Source organism: Wyeomyia smithii, chromosome 2 (assembly GCF_029784165.1).
Source record: "Wyeomyia smithii strain HCP4-BCI-WySm-NY-G18 chromosome 2, ASM2978416v1, whole genome shotgun sequence".
Taxonomy (NCBI): Eukaryota; Metazoa; Arthropoda; class Insecta; order Diptera; family Culicidae; genus Wyeomyia; species Wyeomyia smithii.
In genome coordinates this window covers 264,739,981-264,760,163 of record NC_073695.1, presented here as the reverse complement: position 1 = coordinate 264,760,163, position 20,183 = coordinate 264,739,981, and the positions used below count along the sequence as shown (strand labels likewise).

Below are 20,183 nucleotides of genomic sequence, written 5' to 3'. Positions count from 1 at the left end.
ATATAAGTATATAATAAAAAAAGTACAATCCAATTTATTAACCCAGCTCTTCAGTCCCCCTCCGGTAATTGGGGCCCGTTTGCGATCTTACACTCCAATAATTTCGGACACAAACGATTCTCTCCTTTGTGCAACACCGCGGTGAGGTGCGCTGCAACATATACGATGTGATGCCGATGCCAAGCGGACCGGCCACTGATTGCCGAAAAAAAACGAAAGAGCCGTACGCCACCAATAAATCAACTGTGCATCCCAACCAGACGATGTGCCTCGGGGCGCACTAATTGAATCCGCCAACTCAAGTCAAGTGTGAGAGGAGGCCAAAATCCTCCCGAGTGAAAAGTTCCTTGCCCTTCTTGATTCCAACCCAACATCACCGGTATTGTAGCCATCCGTAGCTGCATACACATATTTTGCTGATTATCGTGGCCTCTCGCGAATTGCTCTTCAGTTGTTTGTCAGTTTCCCCATCAGTTTAGGAAACTAATTCACAAGAGGGATCGCCCTCCGACAGTGACGATGTTTTTCCACCGAAATTGATATAGGATAGACAAACTATAAAATTCCAACCTTTTCCTAGGCCCTGCTCGAGGCGAACCGCTTTCAAACTACAATACCTACAGGGGTAATGTGGGGCAGCATCTCATATTCTCCAAAACCGAACCACGAGCTTCCCGTAGCCGGGAAGACACAGAAAAAAAACGCTGGCACTCTTTCAAGATCTTTAATCTTCTGCTTGACGTCCGCTAGTTCTCAGCAACCCTTTCGGCGGCAGCAGGTAAAAACGAAAATCCCTGCACAAACGAACCCGACCGAGTGGCCAGGCTGCATGGACGGCGGCCGGAGACAAGGGAACATTTTTGGCGGTTCCTTTTTTTTGCTTGCCGCATCGCCGAAATATACGAGATGGCATTAGGCATTACCCTCGGGGCATGCACAGCCGGGAAGGGAAGGTGGTAAAATTCAAATCATGAGTCTTGATTGACATTTGAAGTGAAAAAATCTCCTGTCCCTTTCACACTTGAGCGGTGGTCCAATGCTAGCGTTACCAACAAGGAGAAAAGATCACCTTGCTCAAAGTGTTGCCTGCTGCGATCGGCTTCCCGCTCATGTACTCATACCTGCGCGTAATCCTGCGCTCGACAAACCGGAGGCAAAGCATCCTGGTCCGACCACAACTACAACCGGAATTTAGCATCCTTGTTTGGTGAGGATCTCACAAATACACGCACGTACCAATAACCATCGCACATACACACTGGCAAACAATTCAACATGTACTTGGCAAAAGTATACGCAACGACCTAGTAAAACAATTTCGCTTTTTTCATCTCCATGCACTTTCCGCCGGCTGTAGGCTACGGCGGCGACGACGACGACAACGACGACGACAAATTTTCCCATGTTAGACTCAGATTCCGAGTCCTCCGGCCCGGGACCTTGAGGTGAGTCTCCAATTTCCGAATACATACCCATGCCGATCCAAGCATACTCGTGTGCAAGTGAAGCCATTCGCCGAGGGTCAGTTTACGTACCACGTGCAGACTTGATACCCCCCGAGACATGGATTTCCCTGACAATGCACATACCTTCAGAAAACTTCTGTTTCTGTGAATGAGTGTAACCGAGAAAGGTGTACCTATGTACGTACAATGCAACCGGCAGCGGAATTCGTGGTTATGCAATTACATATGCGATTATGTCAAGCGAAAACCGGTGCACGATGCATTGCTGTGCATTGATTTGAACGCACGGGGTGGTGGCGGTGGTGGTGGTGTGCATTTTCCGCCGAGCGATTCGTCCAGCGGCACGTGCATTTCGGTTTGTTGACTTAACAAATTATGTGACATTCTCGGTCATTGCATAGGAAGGAAGCAAGAATAAAAAACGTTCGGACATGAACGAGGCTTGACCGGCTTGGTAATTGCTATACACTGGAGTATCTTACAATCGATTTTTTAAAAAGAGTTTTCTGGAATGCATTTCACTTCGATAGTCATCTTTGGCTATTGCTACTATCGTTTTCAACAAAGTGAAATTTAGCGAGTTGAAGAATAACTAGTTTTAGTCATACTGATTAAAATTATAAATATTCAAATTATGTTGGCGCCGGTAAAATATTGCGTGATTAAAATTGATGGAACGCTCAGAGAATTCAAAAATTCATGAGCGTGGCTTCTACTAAAGAAATAGAAACAGAAAAATATATATTATTTATAAGAACGTAATGAACAACGTAATGAAACTTTCTAGTAAAAGAACAAAAAATCATTATAAGGCTAATGAATGCATTACAGATATAAAAAAAATATTTAAACCATTAGCGAGAATTAATTGGAGAGCTTTGATAATTATCAGGCGACTACCTGTCATGAATTTGAAACAAAATGAACCGCTGAAAACATTATAATCGTCGAAACAGATGGAAATAGAATGAATATTTTTCGAAATAAAACAATCAAATATTAAGAGAAAAATAGAGCCCCCAGAAAACATATAAAAATACTTGACCTCACGAAGAAAAAGCCAGGATTAGCCCAAATATTGACTTTACGGAACAAAAAATACGATAACAGCCTTTGACCAGTTTAATGACTTGTTCAAACCGCTCCTAAACGAGCATGTATGGAGCCGATTGAGATAGTTTTTGTTAGAAAAACTTGTTTTCCTCAAGAGTGCCTACTTTGTTTGTTTAGAAGAGTTTTTGGCAACAAAATTGTCTACCTTAAAAACTTTTTTTGAAAGAAATCCGATATTTTTTTGGTTTTATGTTTTGTTTTTGAAAGAAAATCATTGTGGGATCTCCAAATTTATTTTTTATTTAATATTTTTATCTGAAAATTAAGACAATTTCCCAATTACCATCGCTTGGAAACTTTTCCTAAACTATTCTTTACCGAAAAGTTATGATCTCAAAGGCAAAAAACGTGAAACCGCAACAAACATGAAATAGTTTTTTTTTTCCTCAAGAGCGCCTGCTTTGATTTGTTCAGACGAATTTCAGGAAACTAAATTGTCCATCTCAAAAGTTCATTAAAAAAACTCTGTTTTCTTTTTGAAGATTTTTTCAGTACAGAATCTCAAATTTTTTTGACATTTCAAAATTTATGTTCAAACAATTCCTTACAAGTCACTCCTTAACAACTTTTTTCTAACTCTTGTCCTAACTGTACTTCCAAGAGGACATAAAAAGTGTTTAATAGAAATGTGTTTTTTTTTGAATTTGTTCAGACGAATTTTGGGTGACTGAGTTATTTTAAAATCTTATTCTGAAAAAAAATTGAGACCGACTTTTTAAGAATTACTTCTTGTTGTTGAAATGATTTTTTTCCGTGTCGAATCTTCTATGATTTTTTTTGTCTGAATGTTAAAAAAAAAAACAGTTCTGACCGAAATAGTTAAATAGTAGAAATAGTAGAAAAATGAGTTCTGACGGAAATAGTCAAAAAAGCCAAAAAATAATTATAATCGCAAAAGTAATGGGAAGCGGTTCTATAAACCGTAAAACGGCCAAAACAAATCACTACTAAGTGTGGAAACCAAAAAAATATAGTTCCAACATAAATGCTTCTATAAACCAGAACAACACAATGTAGAAAATTGTTTAACAATTGGATTGTTGAGCCACATACAAATTCATCATATCATCAGCTAAAGGAGTTTTTCAATTTTTTAATTAAAACATAAAAATTACTATAAATCGCTTGAATGACAGTTGGTACTTGGGCAAACTGTCATTGAAGCGATTTCGGGCAGTTTTAATTTGTGATTTAAAAACCGAAGGACATGATTATAACTTTTTGAAAATCACGTTTTGTTAAAAAAACGCAGCTTTTTCATTTATTTCGTCAAACAAAAGTAGACTACATACATTTATAACTATCTTACATGCTTTATGTTATTTATACTAGTTATGAAAAAAACTAGTAGAGCTGAACAACCCAATTTGGTTTGAATCCCTTCGAATATGTCCTAATTGCTAATAGAATGTTCAAATTCTAACAAAATTATAAATTTCTGACACTGTTGATAAGTCACCATAATCAGATTGATTGATAATTTACTTTCTATTCTCAGCTTGAAAATTTTCTGACACCCAAAAAGTCGATTTGTAAACGAATTTTTTCGAAGCAACACCAGATTGATTAGGCGATCCATGCATTTCTAGGAGCTTAATGCTGTTATTTCAACGGTCAAAAATGTGATGCTTCGATCGCTTTGAAGTACGGCTTCCGGAAGTGCGATAGCAAAGGCTTAGTTAACCTTTCAGACTTTGGCCAGGGAATACGTAATTGTAATACGTAATTCCTCGTTCGTGCTGAGAAAATAACGACCACCCGGATTCAAGTCTGCTACTAAATTGATTTTACCAAACAAATTCTACTGAAACCTAAATCAGCAAAGAAGCAGTATTGTCTTCCGTTTTTGCCCCCTATCCTTTTTTTTTAATTCTTAGCATCGTTACTGTCATCACTTTTTTGTTATCTTTTCTGCCGTTGTTGTTTCTGCCACGGAACACAAGGTGTCTAATATCAGTACTTTGTTCTGTCGAAGGAATGTGGGAAAAATTTACTATACTCTATGCATCGTCAGGCTGATCAGGTTGGGGAATGGAATTTTGTGACTGTACCTGATGCTAGGAAAAAGTCCGCTACACGATGGAGCTTAATTTTTGTATTTCGCATTTTCGTCGTTTTTTACGCGAGGGATACGTGTCGTGTAAAAAAAAACGCGAAAAAAAAAACCCGCAAATCCCCGCGTAAATTGTGTAAATTCCCGTGTAAGTTCCGGAACCCGCGTAAAAAAAACCGCATAAATTCCGGAATCCCATAAAAAAGCCACGTAAAAACAACCCGCGTAAAAAGCGACCTTAGTGCATTATTAGTTATTGTAAGTTACCAACAAACCCTCTCTTTTTGAAGAAAAACATAGAAAAGAATCATCGAAGATAAAACCTTCAAATCTCTGCAGAATACTTTTCAAGAAAAAAGCGCTTGTTCCAGACAGTAAACTTCTGTAATAATTACAGAAAAAATAATCGGAATAGTTTCCATTAAAACAAACGCTAAATCAGATTGATTCTTCGAATATGCTTGAAAACACTGAAAAAGGCGAAGCAGCTTAAAAAGGAGAGAAAGCGCATCTCTAGACCATTCGAGGATACTAAAATGTACTGAACAATCCACGAAAAAGCTCCTGAAAGCAGGACAAAGCTGAAAAATGACCTCGAATAAAGCTGATAAACGTGGAAAATCGCGAAAAATGCTTTAAGGATGAGAAAAGGCAATGAAAGTCACTGAAAAACTGTCTAATATGCCAACTGTACAATTCCACAAAAAAAAATGGGCAATGAATTTAATCAACCATTTTTGATTTGGTTGAAGCATGGACGTTCCCATGGGCATGGGTATGGGTTCCTGTGTGCTACAGTTTTTATTTTTCGAAGTACGACTCATTTTTGAGAAGCTGTTTAATGTAGGTATTGAAGATTACAATTATTTTTAGAACCAAAACGGTTTGTTTGATCGGTATGACGTCTTTGGCAAAGTTGTAGATAATAATTTTGTCTTTTCGAGAAAATATACACTCAAAAAAAAAATACAAAAGATTACCAGATCATTGTTGATTGTCCGATCATGGAGGATACAAAAAAAAATAATTTAAGAAAAAAATCAATTTTGTTGCTAACGGGGTTTATTTTTTTGGAAGGATAAAATTATTATTCACAACTTTGCCATAGACACTATGTGAATCAAACAAACCGTTTTGGCTGTACTCTATTGGTGATTAAAAATATTCGGAGTTGTCAGGAATCAAATTGCGTCACCTTCCAAAAACTATAACTTTTTACCCATTTGGTATTTTTATTGAAATTTTGGGTAAAATTAGTTTAATATAATATATTGTAAATTGTGTAAGTTTCACTAGCTCACTATGGAGTCGGATAAATAACTATCAATTTGCGCACGTACTTCGAAAATCCGGTAGAAAGCTGGGAATGGTACAATTTACATCAAGTCGTGTTTTAAATCGGTACACCGAACGATTAATAATCGATCTGAAGGAAAAAAGCGGCCAAAATGGATATTTGTAAAATGTAAAAGATCACAGGCACTTTCAAGAGAAATGCGAGCAGTTCCTTTAGAGATGTGCCGAAAAAAACTGAATTAAGGCAAAATCCTCGTGCGATATGCAAAACAACGTGAAGGATTTGAAATTCCTGAGCACCTCATTCGTATTGCTATTTCATATGGAAAAATCCACTTTTTCAAACCTTATTCTCTAGAGATGTCCAGTTACCCCCTAATCATAAATCGATACATGATATTTGCAGGAGATTTTTCTTGGAAAAATTCTTCTGAAGACCGTAGGGCGCTAAGATGTTTGTAGAAAAAATTATTCACCTCAAACTTATTGAATATCTGACGAACGGCTTAGCATGAATTTTTTTTAGCAATTCTGTTGCAGCATGAAACAATTTGCGTAGAAACTAGCCTGGTAGCTTCCCCAAGGAAAAAAAATCACACTGGCAAGCTTAATCCTACGCGAACTTGAATTTTCAAAAGCACAAGACAGCAAAGCGAAGTACTGGCTCGAAGTCGACAATTTGTGACTTCGAAACAGTTTCCCAGAATGTCTTCGTTTTTCTCAAATAAACCAAGCTTTACTACAACTTTATGGTTAAGTTTTTTATACTTAACTGACCTGAAAAAAGTACAAAAAAACATTGTTTCCTCTATCTCTCACATTTTTGTTTCTATCTCTCATATTTCTTCGTTTCTTGTCAATTTATATCACTAACTTATATTGTATTTTACCTAAAAATTATTAAAAATTAAAATTGGGGTAAAATGCACTATGAAGCGCTGCAGAAGATTGCTTGACAGCTTGGAGTATAGCCGATTGCTTTTGATTTTTCTTCTGAGACTTCAAGCTTTCTCACTTATTGGCCTTTGTTATGGTGCGTCTTAGCCACGAATTTGTTCGATAACAATGGTAATTTTCATTGAAAATAACGTTCCAGTATTTCAGAATAAGCTTCGTCATGAACATATATTATATAGATACTACAATCCTTCACATATTCAATGTCGCTTAAAAATGATTAGAAGCGCTGTAAGTTCCATAAATGTTTAACTGGTATATTCTGTACAGTTCTTCCCTAGTACAAGGCTATAAACGTCAATTATATAAAGAAAACCTAGACTTCTGCACAACAAATTGATCCAAACATAGTACAAGATCTAATGACTAGTGTGTAGAGGAATGCTCGTTCATGGCTCTAAAATAAAGTTGTTTAAAACAAACATGGTACAAGTTGAATGATATTGAATGATACTTCACTTTATCTCCTAATAATTTGAAAATGATCGGTAGAATGAGTCAATTTTGCCGAATATTTTCTCGTGATGCAATTTGATTCTAGACACTTTTTAGGATACACAAAGTAGTAGGCTTGTGAAGGAATAGGCTTTCAAAGTCACTTGTAACCTTTTGAATGCAATTAATCACTGTAAAACGTTCAAAGGTCGAACGAGGGTAAAGCATAACACAGATACTGTAATCAGACCTTCGGAAGTCAAAAATAGGACTTCAAATGAGACCTTTGGAAGTCAAAAAAATCAATAAAATCCCCGATGGATTAGGTCTCGAACCGCTAGATTTCTATTATAGGCGAAAAAAATCTCAAAATACTGTAAATTATTTTGTTTTTGTTTCGAATAACTAAAAAACAAAATGGGCACAAAATTTATGAAAGAAAATAAACCCAAGTACGAGGTAAATCTTTTGGAAATGCCAAAAACGGCCAACGATGAGAAATACAAGCAAAAATTACTCCAGGGTAGACCTAAATCTGTTGGTAATGACTTTTGAAAGGTGGTTAAATTGACCAATATTAAATTGAATTGAAAAATATCTGAAAATTTTTGAAGGATAAAAATGGAAACACTGTTTTTTGCCAAAAAGCTCGTTTGAAAAAGTTTCTTAAGACCAGGCTCATCTTGTACCAGTTGAGACTAGAAGACCACAAAAAACTTCCAGCCAAACTGCGAACCGCGTGTACACCCGTCAGTTGTTTATGTACGCTTATAATCTAATTCCTTCGTTGCCCCCTCGCGAAAGGATGCACTGCAGACGGTTCCTTTTTTCGGCTGGTAGGTATGCATCAAAAAACAAAAAAAAACGCACAATGACGTTAGGCGTAGAACTTGCGCACACAAACACACGCACTGTGGATTTTTGGGAGTTCTGTTTCATACCCGTTTTCATCGTCGTCGTCGTCGTTGGTTTGCGCGTTCATTTATCACCTGTTCATTTCCTGTTTGTCTGACCGGGGCTGGCCCGCAGCCCGGTCACTACTGTTGCGCGTGTACCGGCTGTGACCGTTGCGTTGGACCGGCAATGGTGCTTCCGTCTGGCGCGCCCAAAATTTCGCCCCGAAATTCGACGGCTACCACCTCGTGTTCCCGCTTTTCCGCACTACTGCACTGTATCAAATGCAGACCTTGCAGGGCAGACTGGCGGATGCAATTCGGACACGATGGGTGCGCTCTGGAGCAGTAGGTCTGGGTTGTTTGCTGCAGTCAGCCGCGGAACGGATGCAATTTTCATCGATCGCAATCCAACTCGACTGCAGCTGGTCACCCATCACACACGACAGTCAAGAGTTTTCTTTTCACTTTCTTCGAGATGAACTTCCTCTGTGCGGTTTGCAAGAGCAAAGATTGCCTTCAAGGTCAGTTGCACGGAACAGTCCGATCTGCTAGGTGGATTTGGTGATCGCTCGAGAGCGGTGGTTGTTTACTGTTTGTCCTACATCTTCTAATCTGCACATTTGGTACCTGCTTTGTCTATCTTTTCGAGGTTTCTGTGTCCTTCCGAGAAATTTGCTGCTTATTCAGAGGCATTCCCCCTGCCGGACCTCGCCGAATGTCAACCCATTGCCGGTTCACATCCTCGCCTCGTCCATGCGGAGCGCTGAGATTGCATCCGCCTGCCTGCCTGCAGTAAGTAGCATGAGAAAATAGAGATCCCGAAATGTGAAACGCTTTTTCGCTTGAACCGCGAGCGCTGCTCTTTGACGGTTTGATGTGTGTCTCCTTCTTATACTTGAACGCTTCTGCGCATCCGAAACCGCGTGGCCGTGATTTGGTCCGGAGGACCTTCAACGGAAAAAGATATTTTTTTTTGCTTGCTTGCTGCTTCCCTATGCACCGACAAAACGGCGAGCGTTCCCTTCGGGGCGGAAATTCACAGAAAATGAAAAAAATTAAGCAAAAAAAAAAAACGCAGCGAAGGTATCTCTGCGCTGCTCGGTCCTCAGGCGGTGGTTTTCGGCAACCAAACCATTCCCGCCAAAAGTGAGAGGCTAGTCTTAGTGTTAGTGGTCGAAATTTTCAAATGTTTAGTTAAGGCATAAATGTACCAAATTCAAACAAATATATCATAATAATAGATTGATGCAATATGTTGCGACCCCAATCAGTCTTGTAGCCGGGTTTGTCGCTGACTGCTAATAATAACCATCCGTTGAAATCACTTGAAGACCCAATGATGGAAGGAGCTTCAGCTTAGCTTCGCATAGCGAAGTATATCCTTAAAGGAGTTTTTATTGTTTTATTTAGCAAACACAGTGGGTCGATTCTATCTCAAGTAACATAAGCATTTTTTGACGAAAAAATCTGTACCTTAAATCAAAGATTTTGAGAGTTTCATTGCTTTTCGCTTCGCAAGTTTGGTTTAGTTTACATGCAAACTGCAACCAAATGCAAAGTTATAGTGTGGTGTTCAACAGAGTCATTAACGTTAAGAGTAAACCCAGATTAAAATAGGCTATTTGTGGATTTTACGAATTTCTATTTTACTCGACTTTGGTATGATAAATAAGCTAAATAAGGCTTTGGTATGATAAATAAGATTCATGAATATAGCCGGTCCGGAGTACGGTGCAGACCAGTCGTCGTATGTTTGTGGCCTGGCTCTGGGGAGAATGCTAGGGTCAGTCATATCGTAGCGCTAGACCCACAATCGTCCTGTATATTTCAACAGTTGGCCGCGAAGCTTGTGTATGATGAAGAGAAAACCCAGTAACGATAGCGGAATGTAACATGTTTGTTCTTTTCTCAAATCCATTGACGTACTTATTTAGTACATTTTTTCAGATTTTAAAAATGTGTTTAAGTATACATGAAGGCGCTCCACGATTTATCTTGAACTTTTGAAGCTGCAGAAATTATCAAAAATGTTTCGAAATTATTTGTAGTCTCTAGTTTTGATAATAGTATTCAAATGTTAGCAAATATGTGAGGGTTTTCATGCCTGTTTGAAGAGAAATAACGATAGATTCTACTCAAGCAGACTATTCCCTACCTCAACTGAAATTTCGGCCCCGCTCTCTGCGGTTGGGCCTATTACTTAGAATATAAACGGCTTTGTTTTCCTTTTTATGTTAATATAAATTACCAAACCCTCAACATTACTAGTGATTTAGTAGAGTAGCGCTTGATATCATCGACAAAAAACTTTTCCACTTTTAAATTTTTTTTCTATTTTGCTTGGACAAAATTTAAGCGCATTCGTGAGTTCTGTTGCATGATAAGTCTATTAATTGGTCCCACTACTGTCACGGTCACCATGTAACCGATTACATTGGTGTAATTATTCAATATTTTAACTATATTGAAGTTTTCCATCATGTTAATTACTGATTTAACTGTGAATATTCGTGTTTTTCGGCTTAAGTAAAGGTTAAAAAGGCCCGATTTGTGAGTTCGAAACACCTCTTATGTGTCGAAAATCGTGAAGAAACATTACACTCCAGAAGTGACAAGATCACTCACTGTTGCCCCTAATATATAACCGGTAAATCCTTGCAATCCGTTTGTTTATTGATAATTCAACTATCATTAGGATTCTGATCATGTTGGAGCAAATCAGTTAAATTAAATAATGCTCACAATAAATGGGAATAGTGAAATTCGCCATGCAAAAATTAGATGATTTGCTCTTCTACAATCTCAAGAATAGAATCTGGGTGCAGAAGGCCACATTCCAAATTATGTTGAGTGTACAAATTACCCATTTTCTTATCTCTAGTAATAATATTGGTTTTATCAGAGTTTTATAGTGCTTATTACAGCCAAAACAGCGCTAAACAACTATGATGAAAACAGTTTCGTTACTTGAGAATTCCTAATTTAACCTACTTCAAAGCCTATTGCGGCGTTTCCAGATATGTTTTGATGACGTTAGCGATGTCGTGCAAAAAATCACTTTGCTGTGTCTCCTCTTGTAATGTGGCCATTTTTCCTTTAACGCTTGGCTCAAGTGTATCATTTGTCGTCAGTAGAAAGCTAGCGTTATGGTTTCACCTCCAGTTTTGCATCCACGATGTTGAAAAAACTCAAAATTTGCTGTAAATGATACTTTTTTGGTTTGAATTCCGTCATTTTCAAACAATATAATAAAAAATAGTAGGAGGATAGTGTCCAAGACACGACTTCGTGGTAGCGTGAGAGCGTGGGACTAAGCAAATTATTATTCATCAAACTTTTCACTTCTTTGTGCGAGAACTGAATGAAATTTTCAATTGCATTAATTGACCTTTTGCAGGGCTATTACATGTATTTGAAAGAGCATAATGAACGGTTTTCATAAACTGCGTTGAAAACAGCCGCAAAAACGCAGTAGTGTGATGTTCACCACGATTCGATCATACTGTGCATAACCAACGGCATATACGACACTAATCCGATTTCGAACAGAAAAGCTCGACACATTCTACAAAAGACAGTTAGTGTTTGACATTACAGTAGGATTTCGAACCTCGTGCTCATGTCTGCCATCAGTTAACGTTAGCAGAAACAGAATTTCACACCAGTCGCACATCAACAATATGCAACACGCAACAGTTGCACTCTTGGTATCTACTCCTATCCGACACGAGAATAATTTAATTGTCTTTCTCGCAAGCCGCAACACGACACGATACGTATTATATTGTTGCGTGTGTGAGAGCTCTATGCGGTCCGAAGCAGTGAGTGAGCCCGTGATTAGATAGTCCCTGCTTTTCTAATCAATTTTTTGTTAATTTTTCCACTGATTTTTAATAGGAAGTTAATAGTGTTCAAGATCTATCCAGTGAAATAAAAGTGCATGCATTCAAAACGGCAATGACACGTACGATTCTACACTATACCATAATGTTAATACGATAGATTATCGTCGATAATCGTCATCGCCGTTACCGATAACGTATGGTATCGTTATTGACGATGATGATACCGTCTTCAAACATTAACAATATCGGCGATAACGATAGTCACTAGACGTTATCAGCTCACTAACGCCTTATGCCAGTTTTGTCTGCTGTGGTAGCGAATGGTGTACGACTTGATCGAAAAGCAGGCACGGAGTGAGGAAACGTTTTTTCACTTCGGAGGATTGGAGACGAAACATCACTAGGCAACAGGAAGAAATTTTTCCTTATTTGTTTATGTTTCGCTTCTCATCAGGGAAATAAATTTATCAGTTTTGATTGTTTTAGCTTATGAGGCGCTTTTGAAAGCACAAATTGGAATAGTAAGGTATGTAAAAAACAATATCGCACGCTTAGCCTTGGGGCTTATAGCGGTCTCGATCAACTAGATTAGTTGAGAGAATTCGTTATCCATATTGTTTTTGGCACATTTTGTATGTGTAGGATTTCGGAATGCGCTGCAAGTACTCAGTCATTCTGTCATGGATCTTTGGAAAATCGGTAGAGCTAACACCTTCTTGATCCCGAAACAAAGAAAATTGCAGAAATTAAATTTACTGCAGCTGTCTTTGTTTCACATTATCACTGCCAGACAGTGGGAGAGAGATAGGTTCCACACACACATTTTGTATGTGTAGGATAAGTACAACGATACACCGTGCCCCAGTGCTGAGTCGAGAAAATTTACAGCTCGAAAAGATCCTCGACTCGATCGGGAATCGAACCCGATATCACAACCGTGTGAGAGAGCTAGCCGACCGACATCGCTAACCACAGAGCCACGGGGACCACTTTGTAAGGTATGTAGCATTGTCTTATTTGCATTTAAAATGCATCTAAATGATATATCTAATAAAGCAAAAGATGGTATTGCAGTGGATGGTAATAAACAAACGTTATTGATTCGATACCGTCCAGTAGCTATCGCCATTGACAATGACGATAATGTCTGAAGACGTGAGCGTCATCGTCGATAACGATAACAGACGGTATGGTTATCGGCGTTTACGATAAATTATCGATTAACAACCTTGATGTTCTCAGCTAGAAAAGTGATCTGGTAATTGGTTGAATGCTGTGAAACTAAACTAAAATGATTGATTTTCAACTCAGCTGTTCATCAATTTACTGTTGAAAAGATATGCCAATGATTATGACACAACTTTGGGGTAACCTTTACATTTCGATCAAGACATTGGCGTTTAAAATCTGCTCAGGTGTAGTAACATAATATGCATTTCGAGAGAGCACATTTTCGTTACACTTTGCAGAGCATGCCACCCTGTTAAGGTGAAACGGTATTGAATCCAGAAACGGTCGACTTCGAGCCACCACACCACATAAAATAGCATTTTCACAGGTGACGCATTAACTGTTACCGAGTCTTGTGCTTCTGAAAATTCGAAGTGGTGGCTCGAAGTCAGCCATTTGTGAATTCAGTACCGTTTGACCTTAAAGTAAGACGGAGTCTCACATAGTCAAAAGGCCATTTGAAAATTTAAAAGAATGTTGATTTGCAGTTGTTGACAAATGCTTCGGCTCACGATGAGAAGTTTATGATGTGATTGTTTATACCGACTGTCAATGCTGGCGCCAATGATAAAACATGCCATTTTCAACGATAAAATAGATTTTTCATTCAAATTTTGATTCAATATCAACGAAAAAAAAATTTCCTTTTTTTAATTTTAGTTTACCTTTCTAAGTCAAAAGTTGAACTAATTTGGGAACGGTCGCCAAATAACGTTCTTAATGCCAAACTACGAATTTTTGACTTTTAATTCGTGAAATTTCTTTTTCGTTTTTCTACAATAAATAACGAATGGTAATTCAAAAATGACATGTGGATTCAAAAAAATTAAACTTAGGTTTACCGATTAAACTACAGAGAAGTTTTCGGTCATGTTCTGGATTCATTCGTGTTGTTTCAACCTTAGAAAGCGTAGAACTCCATCATCAGTTGAGTGCACAAAATTCAAGTTGATGTTTGTGCTTAATCCTCGAAATCTTACAGAATTTTATTCTCCGCAGCCTTACTGGGGGGGGGGGGGGCGGGGGTTGTGATGGCAAAGCGGAATTAGAACAATAGTGGTTTGGCGTGCTCACATCACTCACTCTCAAGTAGTAGTACAGATATGAGTGAGGGAGAATACTGAACAGGAAGAATAGAAGAGAACAACGTGAAACATAAGGTGTCTTCTTGCTATATTCAGTGAAGTAATACCGCTTACCGTGCAACGCACGTACTGTTTAACTAAACCGTAGCGTTGCTCAATCTATGTTCACTCCGCGAACAATATTAGATTAGTATTGTTGTTTATCGCATGACATAAACGGTACGCTGCCAATAGAAATCGACTTTTGTTCAGCGATAGGTATCAAAAGTGTTGCCTTCTGGAAAAAAGTCCTCAATAAAATTCCAGCTTCATCGCGTAGCAACCTCCCAACATTTTATTCGCACAGACGGGCATTCGAAGCAGCCTGCTGTTATTGAAATCGTATATTTTCTCGAAATTGTTGTTCTTGAAATAGTGTATTCACTCGATATTCTTTCGCCGGAATAAAGTTCTGATACTAGACACCTTGTTCTGCGGAGAAACAATTACAGCCGCATGGCAGTAGAATAAGTAAGCGACATAAAAAAAGGTGGTGATTAAATTTCCCTTTTAGGTGACAGTAATAAACCGAAGAATTGAAAGAATAAAATTCTAGAGAACGACAGGGAAAAAATCGGAAAAGAAAATTGTTTCTCTCTGGGGTTTCAGAATGTTAGGTTAAGCAAAATTTGTTGAATAAAATCAATCTAGCAAAAAACTTGATTCCGGGCGGTCGATGTTTTCTTCGCACGTGCAGGGACTCATGTATTACAAGTCCCTTGCAACGGTGTAGGAAATTAACATAGCCTTTGTAATCAGACTTCCAGAAGACATGCCTCCAAATCGTTACATTTTTGACCGAATAAAAAAACATACGAAATTTTCGATATCAATTATAATATAAAATTTTCGATGTCAAAGTGAAATCAGTCGACCCCACAACTCGAAGTCCAATTGAGGTGAAATTTTCCATGAGGTTTTTTTCCGAGAGGATGAAACTTTTGAACCCTACTGCTAAACGACATTTCAAGGAAATTCTCCCATACATTCCATTAGCACCCCAATAAAAGAGTAATGTAGAACCCAAACGTTGAACAAAAAAAAAGAAGACCGGAGGCTCTGGAGGGGGGGGGGGGCTTGAACCCTATACCCTCGCCTTCCTTAGTAACGCCACTGCTCCACACGTGACAAGGGCAAAAAAATCTTAATACTATAATCTCGTAATGTTAAGCTCTTTAACCTTTCCTGGGAATTTTGGTGCCTCTAGTAAATGTGTCAGAAGGTCGCTTCTACGTTTGCTTACGAGAAACTCACTTCAGTGTCTAAAAAGTTATCATTATTTCTTCCAGTTTGTGCTCCAGGGCCAAACCTGTGTTTCCCGGTGTAATCTTCATTGATTTGAGCCTATATAGAACGAGGTAATACAAAAGGCGGAAATGCAAAAACATTTGAATCTTTTCGAATATTCCACCTTTTGTGATAGGCTTCTCGTAGTTCTTCATTTAGTTTAAAGAATAATCTGCCTTTCACATCCTTTGAGGTCTTGCATTTTTTGGCATGATGTTTTTACAGTCCTTTTGCCCTTGTTTCGCCCTTTTTTATTGTTTGTGCCTTCCGATGCTATGTTCTTATTAATATTGCTTAATAATACTGTTAACTTATTTGTGACTCTACCATTATTAAGAAATACTACAATTGCAAGAGATCAGATGTGAACATAGAGCATTGCAGCATCCACAGCACTGCCCATAAATCCATAACAGTCCCATATCAATTTTCATCACTTTTGAGTTAAACCTCAGAAACTTTTTCACATAACGTGTGCGCTTGAAAAATAACAAGAAAAAGCTATGTTTATTCCCAAGTAACACACAAAACATGTTAGAAAATAGATTACAACGAAGTAGTCATATAAGTATACTACAAGCGCAATTAAAAACTTGTGTTATTATATTTTGTTTGAAGTTGTTTTTCATCAGTAATACAACCGCATTTCGAAAACAAGCTCATTTTTTCTGGTTTTGGAGATGTTTTTTAATAACATGAGTACAAGAATAACAATCACTATCACTTGGTCTTTTCGTAAGACATTACACCATCTAATAACAACATTACGTACCTGTAAAATGATTTTCCTTAGTACAACAGTCGTAGCATTCAACACTCAACTTAAAAATACTTGATCAAATTTAAATTATATGAACGATTTCTATATTTATTCGAAGCGGGTCAAAACGTGCCATCAAAAGATAAACAAAACGCTTGCAGTGTAACCAATATCAATTCAGTTTTTTGTTATTGTATATCTAACAACGTTTTCTAGTTTTGTTAGATTTTATATTCAGATAACGTTGAAACTATGCGAAAACAATTTTAATATTCAAGCAAAAGAAACAACTCTTTTTGAAAGGTTGAAAATTATTTTTTGTCATCAATTTATAATCAATTAAAACTGCCACTGATAAAAGCTACTGTCGATCTAGTTGCACTGCACCGACACAACATATTTGCGCATGCGCTGGTTAACAGTTGTCATAGCAACAGATTTGCGCATTGCCGTATTAGTACTCGAAATGTATTTTGCCACTTAATTCTATCAAGTTGATCAAGTTGGCTTGCCTGCATGGTGTTTTCGGTACTTGTTTTATTAGCCTTCATGTTTTGCGCTTTTCTGGTGATAGAGATGTCATGGAATAGGTAACGTCAACTATTCTATACCAACGTGTGTTACTTGGGTTGCTAAAATGGTGAAAAAATATAAATTTAGGTCAGTCCCATGTTACAAATAAACGCAAAACAGACTCAAACTGTAAATAATTAGCAGAAAATTAAAGTAACTTTCATTAAAAGACCAATTGGTATGTACTAATCGAAACAACAATAAGCTTTTTTCATATAAAGGTATTTTGCCATGTTTGTTCATCTCGGATGAATGTAATCTCCCGGATGAATAAAAATCTCCCGTTCTGTGTAGAAAATAGGGATAATGTTCTATATTTCAGAGCTAATGCAAAAAAAAAACATATAGAGTAAACTAACGAAAACGCGTAACAAATCAAATGTTAAGTGTAATTGAAACAAGTTTCTGGAAGCTTGAATTAAAGTAATCTTCCAAATAGAGCGAATTCAATCGCCAAATCAAACCAAATCCTAACGAATAATTCGCACAACGCTTCCATATCAATCTCTAAACTTAAATCACTGCTCAATTATTCATCTCACGGAACCCCTATATTCATCACACTGTTGATCAAGAATAAACGTAGCCGCAGCCCGTCGTAGTAGGTTACCTAGATATCCGTTGTGGTTGTTTACGTGTTAAATTGGTAACCTAGCTAACCACTGCAGTGCTGTCGATTTATATCAATTATGTCGGAATAATTCAACATTTTCAGTATGATTTTTTCGTATTAACAGAAACTGATTTGGCAACTTTTGATTTTTTTCAACGCAGTGAAAACAGATGAAAATACATACAGTTGAAAATTAGGAATTGTAGAAATTCATCTCATATATTTCTGCTAACTTAAGCTTATTTTAGGAAATTTGAGGTGAACATTTCAAAGATCAATGTATTCATAGTGTAGTGAGTGATTTTGTTCAGTTATTAAAATAAAAAGTGGTCCTTTAGTGATTAAAATACTTTGGTTGGCTGCTGAACGAGTCCCGTTCTCTCAATTTCATATGATTCCATTAGAAATCCATTTGTAAATTAAATGTGATACAGTAATTTTTACGAATCGCACAATGAAATAATTAATATCGGATTTTCACATCCATTTTATTTGATATTCATTTACGACTAACATGTGACGCAAAAATTTAAATTTACCGGCAATATTGCGGAATACATTTCATAAAGTAGATATATAAAACCGCCATGTTTCCAAATCAACATATAAATCTTATTGATAAATCCAATGAAAAACACACGTCGCCGTGACTTTGGACTTCTTGTCAGTTTACTAGTGAAGTTTTGTTTTGACGTTTGGATTTGGTATCGACTAATCTAGATTGTTATTCAAAATGGCTACACCACGAAAAGACTGCGTCATATTGGGCGATTGGAAGGATATTTGCTTATCTCCAATGGGTAAGTCATTTTTCTACACTTCATTTGAGTTTAAACTTACATAGATATTCACAACTATAGATCACACCGAAGAAATTGGCACTTATCAAATCGTAGGGCAAACAACGAACAGACCATTGGAACTGGGATCAAGTGGCCAACGTTGAACCGGTAATTTCTTTTCAGAACCGGTAATTTATTTTCAGGAAGTCGCTAGTGAAATCTCAATAGTTGTGACCGTCACTGACCAACGTAACTCATTTTTGCCTCCTTAATTTATAGGATTGCCGTTTAACAGTCAACAACCAAGTACAAATTTGTTAAAATAAATATTTTTATAATAAATTCTTGTATCTTTCATGAACAAACATATCATATGAAAGAAAGGGTCCCTTAAGTGAAGTTATTTCTAAGGATAATAACAAGGAATGCATGAGATTTTCCTATGAAATTGTTATTGTATGTCAAGATATAAATTATGGAATTTCCAATGAGTCTAATAGATTATATGTTCTTTAGTTTTTTAAAGGGTTTTCTTATCTATTTTAAAAGCTTGGTAGTAATGTGTGTCTATCCTATGAAGAATTCATGACACATTTTCGATCACATCGTTTTGATTGGAAGTTCTAATAGTGCAAATTTATAACACTCCCATATAATATGAACAGGTGAGATTATTTCAGTGCACTCATCTAACACCAATGCATTTTTAGAATTTGAAAGGTTATATGATTGCTTTCAGGAGTTCTATGAAACCTGTGGCTACTGGCAATGGCTGCTTTTATGAAAATCAAAGCGTGTATTAAAAATCATTTCCTTATTGATGTATATGATTTTCAATAGCGTAAAATTGAGAAAGTCTTATTATGGTTCTAAAGTGGTGACAGGCAGTGCTGCGTCATATTGGTATAAAAACGTCTTAATTTTATGATGGACATTTTACATTTTCCGTCAGACGGAAACGTCAATTCAAGATTGTTAGTTATTATTGGTGTATTCCCATGGAAAAAGAAAATGGTTTGTTTTCTGTTGTCAAAAGATGGGATGAGCTGTGAGCTTTTTTCTATGCAAGCATTTTTTTTGTTTTCGATGACGCATTAAGTTTGTGTTTTTTTTTTCATCAAAATTTCACAATTTCACAGTTTTTTGTTTGATTGTACGAAAAATTGGTTGAACTTCTGAATGCTGTCAAATTATTCAGACAAAAAGGGAAGTTCGTTTGCTAAGCAATGTTATAGATAGTCAATCTTCTCTATGCATTGCACTAGTACTAATTGCATTTTTTAACAATAATAAACTTCAGAAATGTCAAGTTGATACTTCTGGAATGCATTTTTAACCGGTATCATTATTCCAACTCTACACATTGAAGCACTTCAAACTTTTCAAGCGTTCTTTGATAGCAGTCAATTATTAATTTCCAAAGCTTTCAAGTCAATTCTCCTTAAACGTAGTGAAAGTTAGCAAACAAGTCGAAACAACTAGCTAGAAAAATTCAATCACGTTGGTTCGAGAAAAATGTGCTCTAAACCAGGGCAAAAAGAAATCGAGGAAAGTAAGGACACACGAGAAAAAGGCTCAGTTCATTCGTGCGGTTCGGTTATGCAATGTCTGGCAACCTAATATTTTATCGTTTTATTCAACTATACCCAAAGCAGGATGAAATATGAGAAGTGTACCCATTTTTGCGGCTTTTTTTCTATAAACACATCTTCTGAACAAAAAAAAAATCCAAATTTAAGATTCGCCGCAAAAC

The 20,183-nt window shown here is 37.1% G+C and overlaps 1 protein-coding gene across 5 annotated transcripts in view; it reads right to left on the bottom strand.

Annotated features, from left to right (window-relative positions):
* Positions 1 to 20,183, bottom strand: part of LOC129721295 (insulin-like growth factor 2 mRNA-binding protein 1) — a 181,430-nt gene that overhangs the window by 77,015 nt on the left and 84,232 nt on the right. The gene's annotated exons all lie outside the window — the stretch shown is intronic.